We start from the raw sequence: 25,414 nt of genomic DNA on the forward strand, positions 1-25,414 counted from the left end.
ACAATTTTTTCCCAGGTTGGGGGGGAAATGTGTTCAAGACTACAAACATATAATTAACTACAATCATATATTACCAAAGTAGCTGGCACCATTCACCTAGGTGGTAGCTCACTCCTTCCTAACCAAGTGGCCGACCTTTACATTTCAAAGAAGTTCAAGCTGAACTTGATCTTATCTACAATCAATCATTAATTCCCACCTTTCCTTTGTCCTTTATGTATATAGACCCCTCTCTCTGCTTTAATGTATGTAGACCCTCTCTCTCCTTAAGTGCTTTGTAATTTTATTCACTGCTGCCCAGCTCTAGCTGTATTATTTCTCAATAAAACTTATTTTCTTTCACTTGTAGCAGAGTATGAGATTTTCTTCTTTGACTTTTTCTGGTGTCAGAAGTGGGATTTCAAAGGTGCATTATCTTTGACGATCCCCAGGGCATCGTTCAGATATGAACATGGTACCTGCTGAGTGCACTGGACTCTCCATGTCTACAGATTCTCAGGAATCAGTTAAGGTTTAAAAAAATTCTTGAATCTGTGCTCCACTCCCTTGTCTTGATAGCTCTTTGAGTTTTATTGTGGATTTGTTTTGGTTCTTGCAACTAAAGTTTGTTTGTTGTAACTGTCATTATAATATGGGAATACCATGTCTAAAGGAGATTTTGAGTCATCTTTTGGGAGTCCTGCTAGCTACATAAACAAGCATTATGGTCCCTTGTCATGCATGTTCTTGTCTGTCTGGCATAACCTCACTTCAGACAGTTTGTAAAATCAGTAGCTACTTTGGAATTCTTTTAATCTCTCTAAATTAACTTTTCTGCTCAGGAAGTTAGAGAACCAAGGCTCCTGGATTAAACTCCCCAGTGGGATGCCTATTTCGATTAGTACATTGAGACTTATAAAAGTAGCAATACAGTAAAATTCCTTCTCTGCATGACACTGTCTCTGAATTAACTAAGCAAAAGAAAGAATTACGAAGGCAAATTTCAGCTCCTACCCTTTCTGCTCCCCTGATGGCTGTCACCTCTTTATAGACTTCTCTGCCTTCCTACTCCTCTGATAACACCTTATCTGAACTTCCCTTTTTTCCCTAAAAAACCAGCAAATAAACCTTTGCCTGAAATGCCCTTTAAAATTTGTCTCAACGGTAATGCCGAAGATTCCCCTTGTATTGCTTTTACCACATGGATGTGCTCAGAATTATGTAGCATTTGAAGGATTTTCCTAAACTCTTGAAGACCCCTACAAATTTTCTGAAACATTTGAAGTCCTTGTTGAAATCTAACAGCCTGGGCTCCCCAACTTATATTAGCTTGTTCACGTGATTACTGCCCCAGGGAAAGCCCAATTATGGATAGAACAGGCAGAATGGGAAGACTCCAAGGACAGTTTAGGCTTAACTATTGATAAAATGGCCACTGAGCTATTGGAAGATTCTTGGGCCATGAGTAAACCAATTGATAGAGGCTGTCCAAAAAGCCTTTCCTCCACTAATTAATTAGACTAAAATTTACTCTTGTAAACAAAATGAAGATGAAGGTGTTTATGATTATCAGACTCAGCTTCTCCAGCAGTTTTTCAAACACTCTGTGCTCAATTTAATTGTGCCTTGTGCCTCCAGTACTTTCAATGCTGTTTCTTATCTGGTCTTAAACCTGAGATCTTAGCCTTAGTAAAATGACATCAGTTAGATGGGAGACAGCTCCTATTGTTGAGACCTTCCCAGGCTCTTGAAGCAGAAAGTGTTTCCAAGGCTAATAAATTCAGTTGCAACAATTACAATCTCTCAGTAAAAAGAAAAATTCTAAACCTCCCAACAGCACAAATGCATGTATTTGTCACTATTGTAAAAAAAAACCTGGCCATTGGAAAACTGAATGCTATAAGTTAAAAAATAAACAAGACTGACATAGCCCTTCTCAAAAAAATCCTACAGTCTGATTCAGAATGACGGGGCTCTGGGGACAAAACAGGGACTTTTCCTGTGGTGGCTCTTAATCTGCAAGGAGAAACTATTTACTAATCAAGAAACTTGCCAATTTTTAATTGATACTGGAACCATTCTGTCTGCTATTAAACCCACCTGTTTACAAAAACTCTGCCCCAGAGGGCTAAAACCTCAAAAATAGTGAGGATCACCAGTCAGGAACAAAGTCTGATTCATTCCCAACCTGTTCCAACAGTTCTTGGTCCTATTGAAGGTTTACATCTTTTTGCTCAATTCTGATACTCCTGTCAATCTATTGGGAAGAAATCTTTCATCCAAATGGAATTGCCATTTAAAATTTAATGAAAAGGGGGAAATATTATTTAGTCTGCCTGATATTCCTAAATCAATTGAGACAGGCTCTGGATTAGACAATATTCAGGAAGAAGCCATTTGCTATGTGCAAATGCTTGTCATGCTTCTCCATAATTCACTGCAGCTTAGTCTTCTCCCTTCTGACATCTTTTCCCTAGTTCCTGAAACCTTATGGGCCACCACATCCACAGATGTAGGTTGAGTGTTGTCAGATAATTAAAATTCAAATAGATTTATCTAAAAAAAAATTTTTTTTTTATCTAAACCTCTGTTAAATTCCACAGTATCCATCATAAAAGATTTCCCATCATAAAAAATTTCCTTTCTAAAGGTTTAATTGTCCCTTGTACCAGCCCAGGTAATACTCCTGTTCTTCCAGTTAAGAAACCAAATAAAAGGGCTTAAGATTTCTTCAAGATTTGACTGCTATCAACTGTATTGTTATTCCTAGATTCCCCATAGTCCCTAATCCTCTGTCCAATGTCCCTTCAGGTGCAACTCATTTTATAGTTGTGGATCTTTGCAGCTCCTTTTTCAGTATTCCTGTGCATTTTGAAAGTCAATGTTTGTTTGCTTTAACCTGGGAAAATCAACAATTTTCCTGGTCTGTAATGCCCCAAGGATTTACTGAATCTATGTCTCTCAGATTCTGCATGCAGATTTGTAGCTTTACAGTTTACAAACTTATCCACATTGCTGCAATACATTGATGATTTGCTTATTTGTGCAACCTCCCAGCAAGCCTGCCTTGATGACAGCATAGCTTTATTAAAATATCTGGCTGCTGGTGGGTATAAGGTTTACAAACAAAAATTACAATTAGCTTTCTGTTAAATATTTGGGGCACCTAATTTCTGCAGAAGGAATCTGTATTGATCCTAAACAGAAAGAAGTTATTCTTATCTTTCCAATACCTGAGGTAAAGAACTACAGGGGTTTCTGGTAGTCTGTGGCACTTGTCAAACCTGAATTCACAATTTTTCTTTGTTGGCTGAATCTTTATACAAATATTTATAAGCCTCTGAGCCAGATTATTTCCAAATTCCGCCAGAAGATTGAGAAGCCATAGTATTAAAAGGGGCTTTACAAAGAGGTTTCCAGGATAAAATGAAAGCTTCAAAGGTCAGCGGAGCAGGGGCTGGGGTCTGGGGAACTTGGTTTGAGGGGACTTCTAAGTCAATGGGCAAAATAATTCTATTATGAAAACATTCTGCACCCCACTTTGAAATGTGGCGTCTGGGGTCCTAAATGCCAACAAACGGCCATCTAAGATATATCAATTGGTCTCAACCCACCTGGAGCAAAGGCAAAGGAAGAACACCAAGGTCACACGACTACTAAGAACCCAAGAGACAGAAAGGGCCACATGAACCAGAGACCTACATTATCCTGAGACCAGAAGAACTAGTTGGTGCCCGGCCACAATCAATGTCTGCCCTGTCAGGGAACACAACAGACAACTCCTGAGGGAGCAGGAGACCAATGGGATACAGACCCCAAATTCTCATGAAAAGAACATACCTAATGGTATGATTGCGACTAGAGGAATCCCAGAGACAATGCTCCCCAAAACGTCTGATGACACAGGACAGGAACCATCCCCAAAGACAAATCATCAGGCATGAAAAGGACTGGTCAGTGGGGGGGAGAGAGATGCCGATGAAGAGAGAGCTAATTAAATCAGGTGGACACTGGAGAGTGTGTTGGCAACTCTTGACTGGAGGGGGGATGGGAAGATAGAGAGAGAGGGAAGATGGCAAAATTGTCACGAAAGGAGAGACTGAAAGGGCTGACTCAATAGGGGGAGAGCAAGTGGGAGAAGGGAGTAAGATGTATGTAAACCTACATGTGACAGACTGATTGGAATGGTAAATGTTCACTTGAAGCTTAATAAAAATTAATTAAAAAAAAAAAGGGGCTTTAATGAATACACCTATTCTAGGTTTTCCTACTTACCAGCTAGATTTTTCCTTATTTGTACATGAAGTATCTGGAAATGCTTTACGCACACTAACTCAAAAACATGGACGACAACAAGGACCTATAAGTTATTATAGCCTACAGCTTGACCCTGCAGCCAGCGGTTACCCTCCCTGCCTTAGGGCTATGGCTGCTACTGCCAAACTAGTGGAAACCACAGCAGACGTGTTGCTGGGAAACTTTTTAGACGTATGTACTTAATTTTTCCTTGACACAACATCTTTCTGCCAGCAGGCTCACCTCTTATGAAGTTCTCCTCCTGACTGCACCTAACATTAGACTACGTTCTGTGGCCTGTTTAAATCTAGCTACTTTTCTCCCTGCAACTAATGAGAACAACTATCATTAACTCCTTATCTTTTCTTTGTTCTCTATGTATATAGACCCCTCTCTCCACTTGAATGGCGGAGTGCTTTGTATTTTTACTTAGCCCTGCCCAGCACGAGCTGTATTATTCCTCAGTAAAACTTTTATTTTACTCTTAACAGAGTACTAGATTTTCTTCTTTGACAAAACACTTCTCCACAAACCAGTTAAAGTGATTTTTTCAAAACTTTTTTGAGATAATTGTAGATTCACATGCAATTGTAAGAAATAACACACTTTACCTAGTTTCCCCCAACATCTTGCAATACTGTAGTACATTATCAGAACCAGACTATGATATCAATGTAGTCAAGATGCAGGACAATTCCATGACAAGAATCCTTCTTATTGCCTTTTGATGACCATACCTACCTCCCTTCTTCACCCACCTCCTCCAAAACCCTGGCAACCACTAATCAGTTCTACATTTCTACAATTTTGTCATTTCAAGGGTGTTATATAAATGGGGTCATACAACCTGTAATGGTTTGCAATGGGCTTTATTTCACTCACCATAATTCATTGTAGATTCATCCAGGTTGTTGTATTCATCAATACTTTGTCCCTTTTATTACAGAGTAGTATTCCATGGTATGCATGTACTACTGTTTGTTTAACTATGGAGCATTGAAGAACATCTAGGCTGTTTCTAGTTTTGGAATGATTTTAAATGATATTGTGTTTTTAATTTTGGTTACTACGTGTTCATTGTTAGCATATAGAAATCTGAGTGATTTTTTTTTGTTACTCTTGTATTCTGTGATCTTGCTGAACTCACTTGTTCTCTGAATTAGTTTTTGCATCTTCATTTTAATGTTTAATAATAGTCATCTCAAATCTAACATGTCTTGATTTCTTCCATTAATATCAATATTTGCTTATTTCTTTAATCCCTGGAATTTTCTACTTAGGCAATCATTTCATCTGCAAATAGGGATGCATCTCGGTGTTGCTGTCAGTTGGTTGTCTTTTCTCATTCAAGTTGTGTTTTCTTAGTGAAGAAACAGCAATGAATAAAACAAAATCTATTCCCTGGTGGAGCTTACATTCTAATGGAGGAATGTAGATCAAAAACAAGCAAGTATTTATCAGGTGATGATTAGTACTAAGTGGCATGACAGGTGACTTTTGATTGTATCCTAGATATTTTCTGTATAATGCTAAGAAAGTCGGAGTCCTATTCCAAGCCTGCATTTTATTTCAAAATCTTTTATTTTAGCCACCTTGTTTAAGTTTAGCATGCAGGCCCTGGACTACCTGTAATGAGTGGTTCCAATGACAATCTAATTTTTAGAGCCTCTATGGTGTAATTTTGGTCAGCTTGGTGTACCAGGTATAACTGGGGCTCTCACTGGTCCCTGGTGGTGCTGCTTAATAGGATGGAAAAAGATTCCCCAGGCTGAGCCACGTGGTGTCTCTAGGTGAGAAAAGAGAGTCTTTGGCCAATTGGGATGAAGAGAGCTTCCTAAGCAGGTGATTTTTGTGGTACGATGCCCCATGTGTGTGAGGGATGAAGAGTGCTTGTTGTGGCAAGATCCTTCTTGTTGGTGCTGACCTGATGTCTCTAGGTGGGAGAGGGGAGGCTCAGACCATGGTGAAGAAGAAGGCTCCTTGGCTGGGCATTTGTTGTGGCCAGGGTCCCCTTTGGTCATGGCCTATCCTCCACAGACCACACATGATCTCTGTGTGAGGGAGATGAATCTATACATCAGTAAATTTCCAATTTTTTATCTTCATCTTGTACCTCTTATCTGAGCTCCAAACTTAAGTATTATATTATATACTTAATACCTTCATTTTAATGTTTAATTGGCATCTCAAATCTAACATGTCTTGATTTCTTCAATTAATGTCAATATTTACTTATTTGTTTAATACATGTCATGGATTGGGTTCCCCCAGAAGCCGACTTTAGCACCCAGTTGAGCTTAGCGGGCAGAATGTTTACTATGGAGAGTGTCTTGGTTATTAAGTGCTGCTGTAACAAATACCACAAGTGGATGGCATTAACAAAGAGAAATTTATTCTCTCACAGCCTAGGAGGCTGCAAGTCCAAATTCAGGGCATCAGCTCCAGGGGAAGGCTTTCTATCTCTGTCAGCTCTGGAGGAAGGTCCTTGTCATCAGTCTTCCCTTGGTCTGGCAGCATCTCAGCACAGGAACCTCAGGTCCAAAGGACACATTCTGTTCCCAGTGCTGCTTTCTTGGTGTTATGAGGTCCTCATGTCTCTCTGCTCACTTCTTTCTTTTATATCTCAAAAGAGATTGGCTTAAGACACTATCTAATCTTGTAGATCTCATCGATATAACTGCCACTAATCCATCTCGTTACATCATGGTTATAGTATTTACAACACGTAGGGAGATCACATCAGATGACAAAATGGCAGACAATCATACAATACTGGGAATCATGACCTATCCAAGTTGACAGATATTTTGGGGGGACACAGTTCAATCCATGACAGAGAGTTATTAGACACAACACTTGTGGAAAGGAAAGGAGGGAAGCAGGATTGGGCAAAGGGAAAAGCCACGTTGTGATGCACATTCAACAAGACCCTACAGGGAGATCTGGAGCTAGAATGATCCTTCAGAATTGCCCCAAATTGGATCTAGATGGCTGAGCCTTTATGTTCCCATATGTATCAGTCATCTGATATAGGCCACAGGGAAGGGGTGTGGCCTTGGGTGCAGCAGCTCTCTGCAGCTATTTGATAATCCCTGAAGTTGGCTGGCTGTCAAAGGCTGTGGCAGATAACATTCTCAGCAGCTCAGCCAACAAGTCTTTAATTGAAGTGGGACCTGGGCTGCCCATTAGTGTTCAACATGGTCCCCTTGTATATTACCAAACTCCTGACCGCTTGGGCCTCGTTATCTCCAGCAAATGGGTGAGTGTTCCCTGTCCTGGAGGCTGGACAGCCAAGAGTTCTTCCCTCAACCTCACGATCTGCTTAAAGTTTTCTTGTACCCAGCAGTGTTCCCATGATGTACACTGACAGAGAGTAAACCCTAGCTCCAGCAGAATCCCAGGCTAGAGCTCTGCCTGTACTCACCCCCCGAGGGTGTACCAATTCATGTTGTTCCAGTGTAGACTAGCATTTCTTCCTCAAGCTGCCTGCCATCTGATATGTCCTCGTTTGGACCTTGGTGCCTCCCTGCCCAGAATTTCCCTACCACCAATCCACAAACTAGTGGAAAGTTTTCTCTAGGGTGCCATCATCTTAGCCCTCAGGAGTTTGTTTCCCTCTAGATTCCCTCATGCCTGCATGCCCAGTTGAAAATCTCCTCCCTTTGTAATACTTTTTTGTGGGCTTTCTTTTTCTAACTATAGTACCTTTGCTGAGAGAGAGAGAGAATAATGATGACTATGTTTTCATGTGCACTTATTGGCCATTTGTACATCTTTTTTTGTGAATTTTCCATTCAATTTATTTGCCAAGTTTTGGGGGATGTTGTTTGTCTTATTATTGACTTTTAAGAGATTTTTTAAATATTCTTTATATATTCTGGAGAAAGAGAGACAGAGAAAGAAAGTCAGGCAGAGAGAGTTTTATTTTTAAACGACTGTCTTTCTCTCTACTCCATGTTTCTGGACAAGCTTGTCTTCTCTTTTGAGCTAAGATTACCAGTAGAGAAGCTAATTAGCCTGCTGCTATTTCAGTGAGAATTCATTTTAGACGACTTAAAGGGCACAGTTGCTAATAATTTGACCACAAACAACTCTTCTGATGTGAAACATTTGACTAGACTCCAGAAATGTTAAGTGCCTACTATATAATTTCAAAACAATATAATTTTTTTTTTTAGTTTTTCTGTCTTATTTGGCTGCATATATAATTCCCCCCTAAAGCCAGGCATTCACCACTATACTGCTTGATATTCCAAGCCTAAGTGCACTCCTGAGAATTTAATTCACAACATGAGACTGCAACTCTAAATCCACACCCAAATTCATTGTTTGAAATCCTTATCTCTAATGAAAATGAGGTGTTATTTGTTCTCAAACAACAATCATCCCCTGAGAGGAAAGCCAGGCAGAAGTTATAAATTGAACACTGTTTTCACACAGAACTGAGGGTAAGAGTACGGTTATGTGGAGAGATTTAGAACTACAAGATGCAGAGAAAAATCAGAAGCAATCAAATTAAACTGAAGTTGGGGTCAATTTGCTCAGTTTCTGTATAGCTTCTCATAAAAAAAAAAGATGGTATCAAAGCCATGGTTTTTCCTCTTTGCTGATGGGGCCCACAGAATGTACCCCATTCCTGCAAGTGCACTCCCACACCAGTATATAGTGGGGTTGAAGCTGAATCACAATGTTGGAAGTAGACTGTGCATTGAAATCATGTGATCCTAGCCCCTCACTTCATAAAAGGGGAAACTGACTGGAAGAAGGAAAGGAACTTTCCCAAAGTCAATTGAATTAGTATCTGATTTAGGTTACCAGAGGATTAGTCAGAGATTCTTGCCTCTACACCACTTATTTAAACTGTATTAATTTTGGCAGTGCAGTTTGGTTTGTGCTAGAAACAGGTTCTAGATCTTGTTCTTAGGCTGTCCTTCTAAAGTGGAAAAGGACATTGCTAGTTTCTTGTTGCCTTCCAAGCCAGTTTCCTATTGCTTCTATTTCCTCCTCTAGTAATGTCTCATTTTCTCTTCACTGGGGCCCATTCCATTTTTAAAAATGTTCTCTATATTTTAGATTCTGTTGCTAATATCTACCACTGGCCTATATGTGTATATATATATATAAAATCTCCTTGGAGAGAGTTCCATTATCACTTAAGAAAAACAAGCCTGCAAGTAAGAGGTGTTTTGCAAAATGATGTACAGGATCTGAGGAGGCTAGGTTTACAGAACTATCCATGGCATTTAAAAGCATGAATTCTATTCTGTTCTGTTCCATTGCATTGCATTGCATTCCATTGCATTGCGTTCCATTCCATTCCATTCCATTCCATTCCATTCCATTCCATTCCATTCCATTCCATTCCATTCCATTCCATTCCATTCCATTCCATTCCATTCCATTCCATTCCATTCCATTCCATTCCATTCCATTCCATTCCATTCCATTCCATTCCATTCCATTCCATTCCATTCCATTCCATTCCATTCCATTCCATTCCATTCCATTCCATTCCATTCCATTTCTTTGTGCCCCCACCCCACCCCATGTGCACTTAGAAAAAACAAATACAAATGGAAGCCTAGGGATTTCATGGCTAATTGTTGCAGGTGAAATAATTTTCTGGAATGTGTGTCATCAGTGTTAAAATTGTGGCTATGTCTGTGCATCAAAAACTTACAGCTCCAAGCAGACATGGGCTAGTTTATGTGGATATGGGAACTGATTTCTGCTTTAAGATGCTGTGAAAATCAAACTATTATAGTAGCAACTTCACAGTTGATATAGGAATGGTTTTCATAGTAGAGCAGTAGTTCTCAACATTTGGTGATGTAGCACAAGGTTATATATTAAAAAAGAAATCCCAGGTGCTTATCATGTACAAATGGACTTGCAAAACATTGAACCCCATATTTCAGTGCTGCCGTTTGACAAAATTATAAATTAGAAGAGGTTTCCTTTGTTTATTTGATTAATGAGGTATAATTTCCATGTAATAAAATCCACTCATCTTAAGTGTACAACTCAATTAATTTTGACAAATTTTTTACCTGTGTAACCATCTTCCCCCAAGCACATTCTGAGCTGATTTCTACCACCACAAATTAGTTTTGGTTGTTCTAGCACTTCACACAAATGCAACCATGCAGCCTGTGCTCTTTTACATCTGGCAGCTTTAACTCAGCAAAATGTTGGGGAGATTCATCCATGTTGCTGTGTGTATAAATAGTTTGTTCCTTTTTCAGTAGCAGTCCATTGTATAAATATACCACAATCTGTTTATCCATGTTCCTGTTGATGAGCACTTGAGTTCTTCTCAGTTTTTTTTTTTTTACTTTTTTAAAATAAATTTTAGCTTTGAACATTCTTGTACAATTATTTTTGTGGACATGTGTTTTCATTTCTCTCAAATAAATACCAAAAGCATTGGATAGATGTATGCTTAAATTTATAAGAAACTACCAATAGTTTTTCAAAGAGATTATATCAATTTATACCCCTCCCCAACCCAGTGATATATAAAGGTTCAAGTTGCTCAACATTCTTGCTGAGATTTGGCATTGGAGACATGTAGCCATTCTAGTAGGTGTGAAGTACTATTAGATTGTGATTTTCATGTGTATTTTCCTCACGACTAATGCTATCTTCTCCCATACCAAAACCGAACCCATTGCCGTCGTGTCGATTCCGACTCATAGCAGCCCTATAGGACAGAGTAGAACTGCCCCATAGAGTTTCCAAGGAGCGCCTGGTGGATTCGAACTGCTAACCTTTTGGTTAATAGCTGTAGCACTTAACTACTACACCACCAGCGCTTCCATCTTCTCACATACTAATTGTTTATTCCTATCTCTTCTTTTGTGAAGTATCTGTTGAAGTCTTTAGCTCATTTTTTTTTTAAGTCAACTTTATTTATAATTTACACAATAAAATGTACACTTTTAAGCAAATGGTTTAATGAGTTTTGACAATTGTATACAGCCATGTGGAGTCCCTGGCTGGCACAAATGGTTATACCCTCGACTACTAACTGAAAGGGTGCCTTGGAAGAAAGGCCTGGAGATCTGCTTCAGAAAAGTCTCAGCCTTGAAAACCCTATGAAGTATAGTTCTACTCTGCAACACATGGGATTGCCATGAATCAGAATTGGCTCTATGGCAACTGGTGTGGTTTTTTGTGTGATCACAACCCCAAATCAAGATATAGACTTTTTTTTTTTAACCCTAAAACAAGGATATGCTGGGAAATATTTAACAACTGGCTCTCTAATGAAAAGTTGTTGTCATTGCTTGCTTTCAAGTCGATTCCAACTCATAGTGACCCATAAGACAGAGAGAGGAACCTGATTTTTAGTGCCTGCTCAAATTTATCCTGTAAATACTCCCACCATGACAAAATTTTCAGCTACCTAGCAAGTGACCATCTAAGATGCATCAATTAGCCTCAAACCACCTGGATCAAAGGAAAATGAAGAACACGAAGGACACGAGGTAATTATGAGCCCAAGAGACAGAAAGGGCCATATATAAACCAGAGACTACATCAACCTGAGACCAGAAGAGATAGATGGTGCCTGGCTACAACCAATGACTGCCCTGTCAGGGAACACAATGGAGAACCCCTGGGGGAGCAGGAGAGCAGTGGGATGCAGACCCCAAATTCTAGTAAAAAGACCAGATTTAATGGTCTGAATGAGACTAGAAGACCCCGGGGGTCATGGCCCCCAGACCTTCTGTTGGCCCAGGAGAGGAACCATTCCCAAAGCCAACTCTTCAGACAAGGATTGGACTGGACAATGGGATGGAGAGGGATGCTGGTGAGGAGTGAGCTTCTTGGATCATGTGGACACTTGAGACTATGTTGGCATCTCCTGTCTAGAGGGGAGATGAGAGGGTAGAGGGAGTTAGAAGCTGGTGAAATGGACAAGAAAAGAGAGAGTGGAGGGAGGGAGTGGGCTGTCTCACTAGGAGGAGAGCAACTGGGAGTATGTAACAAGGTGTATATAAGTTTTTGTGTGAGAGAGTGACTTGATTTGTAAACTTTCACTTAAAGCACGATAAAAATTAAAAAAAAATTTTTTTCAGCTACCAATGACATCAGTGAACCTGAAGTTGGGAAGAGACAGGCACAATCAACTCTCTCAATCTCATATAAGCTGGCTCCAGCATACTACTGCCTCAGAAGGTCCCTTGTGCACATTCCCACTCAATCTTTACCTTCAACCCTTGTCTACGATAACCACTGATCTGCTTTTTGGCGTAGTTTAGATGTGTCTTTCCTAGACTTTTATATGAAAGGAATCATATAACATGTGCTCTTTTTCCCAATGATTACTTTAGTTGTTTCCCACAAATTTTGATATATTTTGTTTTCATTGTCTTTCAGTTGAAATATTTTTTTTCAGTGTGATTTCTTCTTTGATCTGTGGGTTATTTCAAATGTGTGATATTTAATTTACAAATATTTGGGAGTTTTTTTAAATTAATTTTTATTGTAGTGTAAGTGAAAGTTTACAAATCAGGTCAGTTCCTCATACAAAAATTTACATGCACCTTGCTATACACTTCTAATTGCTTTCCCCCTAAGGAGATAGCACAGTCCTTCCCTCCTGCCTCTCTCCTCGTATCCATTCAGGCAGCTTCTGGTCCCCTCTGCCCTCTCATCTCCCCTCCAGACAGGAGATGCCAACATAGTCTCTTGTGTCTACTTGAGCCAATAAGATCACTCTTCATCAGTATCATTTTCTATCCCATAGTCCAGTCCAATCCCTGTCTGAAGAGTTGGCTTTGGGAATGGTTCCTATCCTGCGCTAACAGAAGGTCCAGGGACCATGACCTCTGGTGTCCTTCTAGCCCCAGTCTGAACATTAAGTCTGGCCTTTTTACGAGAATTTGGGGTCTGCATCCCACTGCTCTCCTGCTTCCTCAGGGGTTCTCTGTTGTGTTCCCTGTCAGGGCAGTCATCGGTTGTGGCCGGACACCATCTAGTTCTTCTGGTCTCAGGCTGATGTAGTCTCTGGTTTATGTGGCCCTTTCTACCTCTTAGGTTCATAATTACCTTGTGTTTTTGGTGTTCTTCATTCTCCTTTGATCCAAGTGGGTTGAGACCAATTGATATATCTTAGATGGCCACTTGCTAGTGCTTAAGACAATATTTGGGGTTGTTTTATACATCATTATTGATTTCAGATTAAATTTTGTGGTTCTCAGAGGATACACTTTGTAAGATTTCAATTTTTATTTTATGAAACTTATTTCATCACCCAGCATATATTCTATCTTGGTGAATTTTCTGAATGAAGTTAAGAAGTTGTGCCCTGATATTGTTCAGTGCAGTGTTCTATAAATATCAATTAGGTTCAGTTTGTTGATAGCATTGTTCAGATCTTCGGTGTTTTCGTGCTTTCTTATCAACTTGCTCCATCTGTTACTCAAAAAAAGGATGCAAAATCTCCAACTAATATTTTATATATTTTAAAATTTCTTCTTTTAGTTCTGTAAGTTTTTACTTCATGTATTTTGAAAATATATTATTAAGACCATACACATTTAAGATTATTATGTTTTCCTCTTGACATGACCTTTTTGTCACTTTCAACATCTCTGATAATATTCTTTGTTTCATATTCTGCCTTGTTTGATTATTAATATAACCATTCTTTCTTTTTTTTCATTGTTTTACTTTCAATCTGTGTCTTTATGTTTAAAGTGTAACACCTGCAGACAGCATATATTTGGGTTGGGTTGTATCCAGTTTGATAATAACTGACTTTTAGTGTGCTCCTTCCATGTATATTTGATGTATTTATAGATAAAGCTCATTTTAAGTCTGCTATTTTTTAATTGTTTCCTTTTAATTTACTCTGTTATCTCTGTCATGCTCTGTTTGGACTCCACCTCCCTGAGTTATGCTTGGGAGATCGTCCACTAGCAGAAAGCCTAAGGTGAACACGGTGCTCATCTCATTTGTTGTTCTTCTTTCAATATTGCATTCTGTGTTTCCTTTTGTCCAATGCCTGCAAACAATTGCTTCATATAGTTTGTTCAGTTTTATAACTGTTATACCAGGAGGGCAAGTCTAGTACCACTTCAACATGGTAGGAAGTAGAATTCTGAGGTTTACTTTCTGTTTCCTGCAAATCTCGTTTCTTGGTCCTTTTTCTACTTTATGGCCCTCTCTTTCCTGTTTCCATCCCTTTCTCAATTATCCTGATTTTAGTGTGTTACTTCAGAAGCTTTGAATAAATAACTTCTTTAAGGTTTCATCTGATAAAAGCTGAGAGTGTGATCTTTTCCTAAGCAATTTTCTTTATCACTGGGATTCTGGAAGGCTACGTAACCTCTAACATTCATAGGATTTCATCTCTCATAATGGAATCAATACAGTAACAGATATTCATTGGCTATCTACTGAGTTGCTACTATTTTGACAATATCCATTAGAATGGGTAACTCACACGTTGCTGCTTACTACCCCCAGTTTTATAGCCAGACTGTAGAAAGAAGAATGGAATTTGATGTTAAATGTATACCTGGAGCTGCCAGCATAAATCCTTTGTGGGCTAAAAGAGGAAAGCCAGGGAAAGGATAAAGTGAGTGTTCTAAGAGTTGTGGATGCCAGCATAAGAACTGACCTCAAGAAGACACAAAGCAGAAGGAAGCAAGGCATTTGTAAATACATCACCCGCATCCCCAGCTGACTTTCTCTAGTCTTCAGGACCTACTACTGAGATGAGAAAACATTTATTCTTTCTACTTCTGACTTCTCTCTACTTCTGTTTTCTTAGAAGACTTTTCTGTCTATAATGCTTCTGGCTGGGTTACAGTATTTCCTTATCTTTGGTATTCTGTAGATTTGCTAATCAATGAATTTTGAACTACCAGGAATTGATTTGAGTATGTCTTAGGCACTTCCATCGTACTTGGACTGTCACTTATTTTGATAATTTAATAACTTACTTTAAGATAACTTATTTAATAAGTACATTATAAAAATGTTTTACATGGACTCTACTTACTGAGGACTTATAGTAAACTAAGAAAAGCACTGAATTGTGAGTGAAGAAACTAGATTTCTGGCCCTAGCTCTTGTCATTAAGTGTGTGACTTTAATGTGGGAATTGAGCTAGATAGTCTCTAAGGCCTGTTCCGGCTACAAGAGTCCACATGTAAGCAAGATTTCTTCATTGCTTCTTCTCCTCTCATGTTGGGGAATGGAGTTTATATTTCTTTATCATGACTCCTTAGTAATACATATACATGTAAACAGAGCGTGCCCCAGTGGACAAATTTGTAAGCCTAATGTGAACTCACTCCTTATCCTCTGTCATGTCTTAATCCTTTTGTATCCTCTATCCCCAACATTGCAACTTTCCAGACATCCCTGCCAAGATTGCCCACCACAAAAAAAAAAAAAAATCCCTCATGTCAAACTAGAATGTTTGTTTTGGGGGTTATATTTCTAGGTCAAACTTCAGCATACTTTTCTTCTTTTTGTGGCTTTGAGAGTGTCTTATAGAGGATTATAAGCCTGAATTTTTATATATCAGTGATTATAGCTGGCTTGGTTACCAACAAAACGAATGTATTGTTTCCCAGTCTTGGGAGTGCAGCCCTCAGAGGTAGCAATTCTCTCAACTAAGCCTGCATTGCCAGTTCAGTCCTAAGAAAAATGTGTATCGCCCTTTCCTTAGAAGACAAAAAGACTCTGCTTCAATCCTGAAATGACAGCCATTGTCCCTTACTAAGCAAAAAGGAATAATCAAAGTTCAGTATGTAGCCAAGGGGTGTGTGATTGTGTGTGTGTATTTAAGAAAGCAGAAGACGGAACCTTTCAAAACCGCGCAGTTGGATGTGCCTTAAAAGAATCTTTTCTAGTGTCAAAGGTAAAATGATTATTATAATTACTTACCATTTAGAGTGTATTTTTCATCCAGTAAATTCAATTCTACTTGAACTTTAAGTTCTTAAAAAAGTGTGGTAAACTTGTCAAATTAAAGCTCTATTCAGAAAATGCCAAAAGATCCAGCCCATTCAATCAAAAATACTGTTCTAGGACTATAACCACGCCCTCATCTGAATAAGAATTTAATTATTTTGGCAAAGCCTCCATTTTGGTAGTGTGGAGAGTAGGAGAATGGAATTTTTATGCTGACTTGATACCACAGAAACTTGAAACTAGCATGGACCTTAGACATTTGTTTGTACACCTTTACTTACACATCAGGAAAGTTAGGCCCTTAAAGATAAATGTTTAAATAATACCCTGAATAACTATGGTAAAGGAGGACTTCCTGAGTTAGAATTTAATTACCCAAATAATAGTTAATATTTGTTAAACATTTAGTCCAAGATATAGTTAAAAAAAATAGTTAGTATGTATTATATCATTTAATCCTAAAAACCACCCTTTGAGTTAAATGATGTTGTTGTTGTTAGTTGCCATCAAGTTGATTTTGACTCATGGTGACCCCATGTGCTACACAGAACTGCTTCATAGGGTTTTTTTTTACTGTAATCTTGAAAGAAGCAGATCACCAGGACTTTTGTTGTATGGCTGGATGGGTTCAAACTGCTTACCTTAGGTTAACAGTCAACCTCAAACCATTTGTGCCACCTGGGTAGTTTTATATCTCCATTATATAGACTAAGAAACTGATGCATAACTAGAGCGAGTGACTTGCCCAAGGTCGTATAGCTACTAAGTGGAAGAGTTGGGATTCAAATACAGTCTGTCTTGATTTGCCTGCTCTGTTATGTTGTTTTTGTTAGGTGCTGTCAAGTCAGTTCCGACTCGTAGCACCCCATGTACAACAGAAAGAAACGCTGCCCAGTCCTCTGCCAGTCTCACAATAGTTACTACGCTTGAGCCCATTGTTGCAGCCACTGTGTCAATCCAACTCACTGAGGGTCTTCCTCTTTTTTGCTGACGCTCTGCTTTACCAAGCATTATGTCCTTCTCCCGGGACTGATCCTTCCTGATAACTTGTCCAAGGTACAAGAGACAAAGTCTCACCATCCTCACTTCTAAGGAGCACTCTGCCTGTGCTTCCTCAAAGACAGATTTGTTCATTCTTCCAGCAATCCACAGTATATTCAATATTCTTCACCAACACCATAATTCAAAGGCATCAATTCTTCATTTTTCCTTATTCATCGTGCAGCTTTCCCATGCATATGAGGTGACTGAAAATACCATGGCTTGGGTCAGGCATACCTTAGTCCTCAAAGTGACATTTTTCTGTTTTAGCACTTTTAAAGACATCTTTTGCAGCAGAATTGCTGAATGCAATATGTTGTTTGATTTCTTGACTGCTACTTCCATGGGTATTGACTGTGGATCCAAGTAAAATGAAATCCTTGACAACTTCAATATTTTCTCCATTTATCATGATGTTACTTATTGGTCCAATTGTGAGGATTTTTGTTTTCTTTATGCTGAGGTACAATCCATACTGAAGGCTCTAGTCTGATCTTCATCAGTAAGTGCTTCAAGTCCTCTTCTTTTTCAGCAAGCAAGGTTCTGTCATTTGCATATTGCAGGTTGTTAATGAGTCTTCCTTCAATCCTGAGGCCTTGATCTTCTTCATATAGTCCAGCTTCTCATTTTATTTGCTCAGCTACAAACTGAATAAGTATGGTGAAAGGATAAAATTCTGATGCACACTTTTCCTGATTTTAAACCCACACAGTATCCCCTTGTTCTGTTTGAAAGACTGCCTCTTGGTCTATGTACAGGTTCCTCATGAGCACAATTAAGTGTTCTGAATTCTCATTCTTCACAATGTTATCCATAATTTGTAATGATCCACACAGTCGAATGCCTTTGCAAAGTCAATAAAACACAGGTAAACATCTTTCTGGTATTCTCTGCTTTCGGCCAGGATCCATCTGACATCAGCAATGATATCCCTTGTTCTATGTCCTCTTCTGAATTGGCTTGAATTTCTGGCAGTTCCCTGTTGATGTACTGCTGCAGCCGTTTTTTAATTATCTTCAGTAAAATTTTACTTGTGTGTGATATTAATAGTACTGTTCAATAATTTCCATATTTTCTTGTATCTCCTTTCTTTGGAATGAACACAAATATGGATCTCTTCCAGTCAATTGGCCAGGTCTTCCAAATTTCTTAACAAAGACAAGTGAGCAGTTCCAATATTGCATCCATTTGTTGAAACATCTCAATTGGTGTTCATTTATACCAACTGGTATTCTGTTATAAGCCTCCCAGTTATTAGCAATGGGTAGATCCTTCAATTTGTAAACAGTAATCAAAATCAATATAAACTATTGTGGGTCTGGTCCCCAGAAAGTTAGACTTTCACCCCAAGTTTTATTAACCATTCTTAGCAATAAGGTACATTACTTCAGAGCTCTTGTTTCTTGGGCGAAAAGAAAAATTACTCTTAGTTTCAGGATTTACCTTAACATAACCATTTATTTATCACAGATTGCTAATAAGCTCTTTAGTACACAATCTCGCTTTATCTAGGAGGTATTTTATGTTTTTATCTATAAGATGGCAGTATAGTACAGTGACTAAACACTGGCTTTAGGGTCAGATAGGCATGTGTTCAAATCCAAGCTCTGTCCTTTATTAGTTGTATAACCCTGGGTGAGTTACTTGGTTTTATGAAATCTTTGTTGTCTCATTCCCTTTTAGTTTTCTCATCCCCAAATTGGGATGATGACAATAGTATCCATTGGGAATGATAATAGTTACTACTATGTCATAAATGGGGATGATAATAATAGTACTCATTTGGAATGATAATAATATTTACTACTTCATAGGATTCCAAAGATTAAGTTAGAATGACTATAAAGCCCTTAGCACAGTGCCTGGCATATAGTAAGTGCTCAAGAATATTACTTATTATTATACTACCATTATTGTTATTATTAGGTTCTTATACCCTGTCACCCGAGTACTGCACATTCTTAATCTAGGGATTCTTTGTCAGGTTCTTAACTCAATGCATCTTCACTTTCATCCATTCCTTTGGACAATATAATTTAATATGTGGAGTTGGGGAAAAGGAGGGTAGAATGAGATGCAGTGCTTGAGACTCTCCAACAAGCTTGCATTTCTTGCCAAGCTCTACCCTGTTTCTGATCCCAATTCTATACTGGAGCTTACCCTAAAATGATGACCGCTATGATAATAGCATTGTGAAGTTAACTCTGTGATAAATAATTGGCACGTATTTTTTTAGTGGGTTTATGATACCATTTAAAATCCTTTCTGAGTAGTTCAATAAGGGTAGATATGATCAGATATTTAAAATCTATACTAGCCTATCTGGCTCTATTCTTACTCCTCTTCAACACCATTCTCTTCTCTGCAGAGTATGTTTCCAAAAATGAAACTTTGATCATGTATAACTCCCTTCTTTGAAACCTTCAAGGTTTCTCACTGTCTTAAAGCAGCAATTCTCAAAGTATGGTCTCAGGGCCCCTGGAGTTCTGTGAGATTATTCAGTTTGCAAGGTCAAAACAACGTTCATAATAATATTACAATATTATTTTCCATTTTAACTTTTATTCTCTTATGAGTGTGGTGTTGTTGTCAGATGCTGTCAAGTCGGTTCCAATTCATAGCGACCCTATGTATCATGTCCTTCTTCAGGGACTGGTCCCTCCTCATAACATGTTCAAAGTATGCGAGGCAAAGTCTTGCCGCCCTTGCTTCTAATGAGCATTCTGAGTGTAGACTAGAATTTTCTAGAGATTACAGGACACGTGATATCACAAAAAGTTGAAGAAACAGATGGGAGAATCTAGCTGTTGTCTATTAGGCAAGACATTAAAGAGATTTACAAAAATCTCTTTGTTATTTATGTTAACATTTAATGGGTTTATAATTATTATTTTAAGTGGATAAGCGAACATTTTAAAAAGTCCCAGTTTTAATTTCTAATATGGTAAGTATTGGTAGATGTAGCACATAAATCAAAGCTCTTTGGGGCCCTCTATATTTTTTAAGAATATAGCGGCATCCTGAGACTCAAAAGTTTGATAACTTCTGCCTTAAGGTAAAGTCTATACTCTGTTATCTGATTGACCAGTCATCATATTTGGTCTCTTCATTTTTTTTAGAGCTTTCTCTCCCTTCCTCCTCCTTTCTTCCCTCCTTCCTGCCCTCCTCTCTTACATGTGTTCTAACCACTCTGAATTTTTTATTTCATGTTCTTCACCCATAGAACACACTGTTTTTTCTGCTAGGAATTCTGCCTCCTTTTCCTTGACTAACTCTTATACAACCTTGAAATTCAAAATTAAATATTGCCTCCATCACAGCTATACCTGTCTTGGCACTTATCACACTGTATTATAATTGCATGTTTTATTGATTTCTTTCCCACTAGATATAAACTTCATAAGGGAAGGCACTATGTGTTATTCATACCATTTTTCTAGTGCCTAGGTCAGAACTGTATGAAATAAATACTTTTTGTAGAATCGAATTAGAATAAATTGAATTGAAGGTTCAGTGAGCTCCATTTGACAAATGCAGAATAAAGAATTCAGAGAAAATGACTTCCTCTATCCATATAGCAAGTCCAAAAAACATCTGGAATAATAATAGAGTTATTCTGGCTCTACCTTCAGTCATCTCCAAGCCAGGCATTCTTCATCAAAGCAAGATAAATTGCTATGACAAATGAATTTGTCAGCAAATAGAGTTCTGAAACCTGTAGTTCCCTGCAGATAAATCCTTCAATTCCAAGACTACTGTCACTTTACCCAAGTAAATCAGCCAGACTGTGTAGAACAGATGTTCTTCTACACCTGGTAATATCAACCCACACAGTCAAAACAAGAAGAAAACAACCCCCCAAAAAAAATTAGTTTAGTAAGATAGTAAGTCAAAAAACTTCTTTTGCGAATAATTTGTATTTAGCAAAACCAAGAAGCAATTTGTATGTGCTCAGTCTTATTTCAATATCTTCAACTGTAATCATTAAGATCTTGTTACTTGTAAAAAAAAATACCTAGTATGGGTTAAAGAGGCTTGAATTAGTAAAACGATAATTACCTTTCTGTGGTATTCTATTTTCATTTGATTAAGAATATGTTTAATTTTCCTGCAAGAGTAAGAAATTAAAGGGATGAGATTTGGGAATCTATAAGTTTAAGTGAGAATAACCCACAAAAGTCATATGAGAGTCAACTTTAGAGAACAGAGGTCATAATCAGGGATTAGGAATTGGTAAACCTTATGTTTAAAGTTGAAGAAATCATCATAAAAGCACACCCAACCTAGGGGCATCCCTAGTGTCCATTATCACTCATGAGTCTTGACTGACTGTGTGCTATATTCTTGATGCTCAGAGTGTAGGCCTGTACCAGCATCATCACCTAGGAACTTGTTAGAAATGCAGAATCTCAGGCCTCATCTTATACCTGTTGTATTCATCTTCTATTATTCTATAACAATTGACATAATTTTAACACCTTAAACATGCATATTAATTAACTTTAAGATTCTGTAGATCAGGAGTCTGGACATAGCTTAGCTGGGTCCTTTGTTCGTGATTTCACAAGGCTACAATCCAGGTGAAAGCTGTGGCTGCAGTCTGATCTGAGGCTCAAAGTCCTCTTCTAAGCTCACGTGGTTGTTGGCAGAATTTATTTCTAAATAGCTGTAGAACTCATGGCAGCTTACTTCTTTAAAGCCAGGAAGACAGAGAGTTTCTGACTTCTTACATCCCTGACCTCTAGACTATCTTTTAAAGGGCTCACCTGATTAGGTCAGGCCTAAAAAGTATAATCTCCCTTCCATTAACTCAAAATCAAATGATCTGGGACCATAATTATTTTGAAAAATCCTTTCATCTCTGACATATAAAAAAAAAATAGTGTAACTTTATCATGAGAGTGATATCTCATCATATTCACATGTCCTGTTGACATTCAAGGGGAGGGGATTTTACAGGGCATGTACACTAGGGAGCAGGAATCTTTTTTTTGTTTTTAATTTGGGAAATAAAAAATTGAATGCTTTGTATGTCTGAAGATATCTATACATTTATTAATAATGTAGGTGATAGATAATTCTGAGCTAAAATAACATTTTCTAGATTGTTTAATCCATTGTTTAAACACTTCATTTTGTTAAGGCACTTAATTGTGCTCATGAGGAACCTGTACGTTGATCAGGAGGCAGTTGTTCAAACAGAACAAGGGGATGCTGAGTGGTTTAAAGTCAGGAAAGGTGTCCGCCTGGGTTGTATCCTTTTGCCATACCTATTCAATCTATATGCTGAGCAAATAATCTGAGAAGCTGGACTATATGAAGGAGAATGCCACATTAGGATTGGAGGAAGACTCATTAACAACCTGTGCTATGCAGATCACACAACCTTGCTTGGGGAAAATGAAGAGGAATTGAAGTACTTACTGATGAAGATCAAAGACCACAGCCATCAGTATGGGTTGCACCTCAACATAAAGAAAACAGAAATCCTTACAACTGGACCAATGAGCAACATCACGATAAACTGAGAAAAGATTGAAGTTGTCAAGGGTTTCATTTTACATAGATATACACAATCAACACCCATGGAAGCAGCAGTCAAGAAATCAAAAGACACATTACATTGGGCAAATCTGCTGCAAAAGACCTCTTTAAAGTGTTAAAAATCAAAGACATCACCTTGAAGACTCAGGTGCGCCTGATCCAAGCCATGGTTTTTTCAATTGCCTCATATGCATGCAAAAGCTGGACAATGAATAAAGAAAACTGAAGAAGAATTGATGCCTTTGAATTATACCGTTGGTGCAGAATACTGAATATACCATGGACTGCCAAAAGCATGAACAAATCTGTCTTGGAGGAAGTACAGCCAGAATGCTCCTTAGAAGCGAGGATGACAAGACTATGTCTCAAATACTTTGGGCATGTTATTAGGAGGGATCAGTCCCTGGAGAAGGACATCATGCTTGGTTGAGGGTCAGCAAAAGAGAGAAAGACCCTCGATGAGATGGATTGACACAGTGGTTGCAACAATGAGCTCAAGCATAACAATTGTGAGGATGGCACAGGACAGAGCAGTGTTCTGTTTTACTTAAGGTTGCCATGAGTCAGAACTGACTCGACAGAACCTAACAACTACAACAACTGTAGTACGTCATATGGAAAGTGAGATGCCTTTTTGATTCTCATATTTTGAGTGTGATTTGTTTTTTTCTCTTTTTCTTGATGGCTTTGTTCTTCTTTTAATTTTATTGTGCTTTAGGTGAACGTTTACAGTGCAAATCAGTTTCTCAGTCAAAAATTCATACACAAATTGTGAAGTTAGTTGCAATACCCACATTGAGTCAGCATTGTCCCCCTTTCTCTTTCAACCCCAGATTCCCTGTGTCCATTTGTCCAGTTTGTCCCTTTCTGCCTTCTCATCTTTGCTGTTGGTCTGGTGTTGCCCATTTGGTCTTATATGTTTGATTGCACTGAAAAGCGTGTTCCTCACATGTGTTATTGTTTGTTTTATAGGCCTGTCTAATCTTTGACTGAAAGGTGGACTTCGGGAGTGGCTTCTGTTCTGAGTTATCAGGGTGTCCAGGGGTCATAGTCTCGAGGGTTCTCCAGTCTCTGCCAGATAGGTAAGTAGGGTCTTTTGTGTGTGTGTGTGAATTTGAATTTTGTTCCATGTTTTTCTTTTTCTCTGTCTGGGACCTTCTACTGTGATCCCCGTCAGGGCCCTCAATGGTGGTAGCCGGGCACCATCTAGTTCTAGGCTTAGGTTGGTGGAGGCTGTGGTTCCTTTGGTCCATTAGTCCTTTGGACTAATATTTTCCTTGTGTCTTTGGTTTTCTTCATTCTCCTTTGCTCTGGACATGATGGGACCAGTAGATGTATTTGAGATGGCCGTTTGTAAGCTCTTAAGACCCTAGACGCTACTCACCAAAGTGGGATGTAGAACATATTCTTTATGAACTGTTATGCTAATTGACCTAGATGTACCCTGAGACCATGGTCCCCTGCTCTCAGCTCCAGTAACTCAGTCCCTTAAGGTGTTTGGATATTTCTAGGAAGCTTCTATGACTTTGCCTTGGTCAAGTTGTGCTGACTTTCCCTACACTGTGTATTATCTTTCCCTTCACCAAAGTTGCCATTAGTCTACTGTCTAGTTAATGATTTCCCTTCCCCAACTCTTCCCTCCCTCGTAACCATCAAAGATTTTTTTTTCTGTGTGTAAACCTTTTCTTGGTTTTTTATGATATTGGTCTCATACAATATTTGTTTCTGTTACTGCCTTATTTCACTCAGCGTAACGCCCTCCAGTTTCATCCATGTTGCGAGATATTTCTGGAATTCATCATTGTTCTTTATCATTGTATAGTATTCCATTGTGTGTGTGTGTATCATAATTTGTTTATCCATTCATTTGTTGATAGGCCCTTAGGATGTTTCCATCTTTTTGCTATTGTAAATAACGCTGCAGCAAACATGGGTGTGCATATGTCTATTTGTGTGATGGCTCTTGTTTCTCTAGGATATGTATTCCTAGTAGTGGAACGGCTGGATCTTATGGTATTTCTATTCTAGCTTTTTAAGGAGGTGCCATACTGTTTTTCATAGTGGTTGTAACATTTTACACTCCCACCAGCAGTGCGTAAGAGTCCAATCTCTCCATAACCTCTCCAACAGTGCTTATTTTCTGGTTTTTTTGAATAGTGCCAGTAATGTTGAGGTGAGATGGTACTGCATCGTAGCTTTGATTTGCATTTCTCTCATGGATAATGATGGAGAGCAATTCCTTATGTGTTGGTTAGCTGCCTGAATGTCTTCTTTGGTGAAGTGTATGTTCATATCCTTTGCACATCTTTTAATTGGATTATTTGTATTTTTATTGTTGAGGTGTTGAAGTAGTCTATAGATTTTAGAGATTAGACCCTTGTCATATATGTCATAGCCAAAAAATTTTCCCAGTCTGTAAGTTCTCTTTTTAGTCTTTTGTTGAAGTCTTTTGGTGAGTATTAAGTGTTTAATTTTTAGGAGCTCCCAGTTATTTGGTTTATCTTCAGGTATTTGTGCATTGTTAGTAATGCTTTGTGTTCTATTTATGCATGTATTAGGGCCCATAGCGTTATCCCTATTTTTTTCTTCCATGATCTTTATCATCTTAGGTTTTATA

This window comes from Elephas maximus, chromosome X, assembly GCF_024166365.1.
Source record: "Elephas maximus indicus isolate mEleMax1 chromosome X, mEleMax1 primary haplotype, whole genome shotgun sequence".
Lineage (NCBI taxonomy): Eukaryota > Metazoa > Chordata > Mammalia > Proboscidea > Elephantidae > Elephas > Elephas maximus.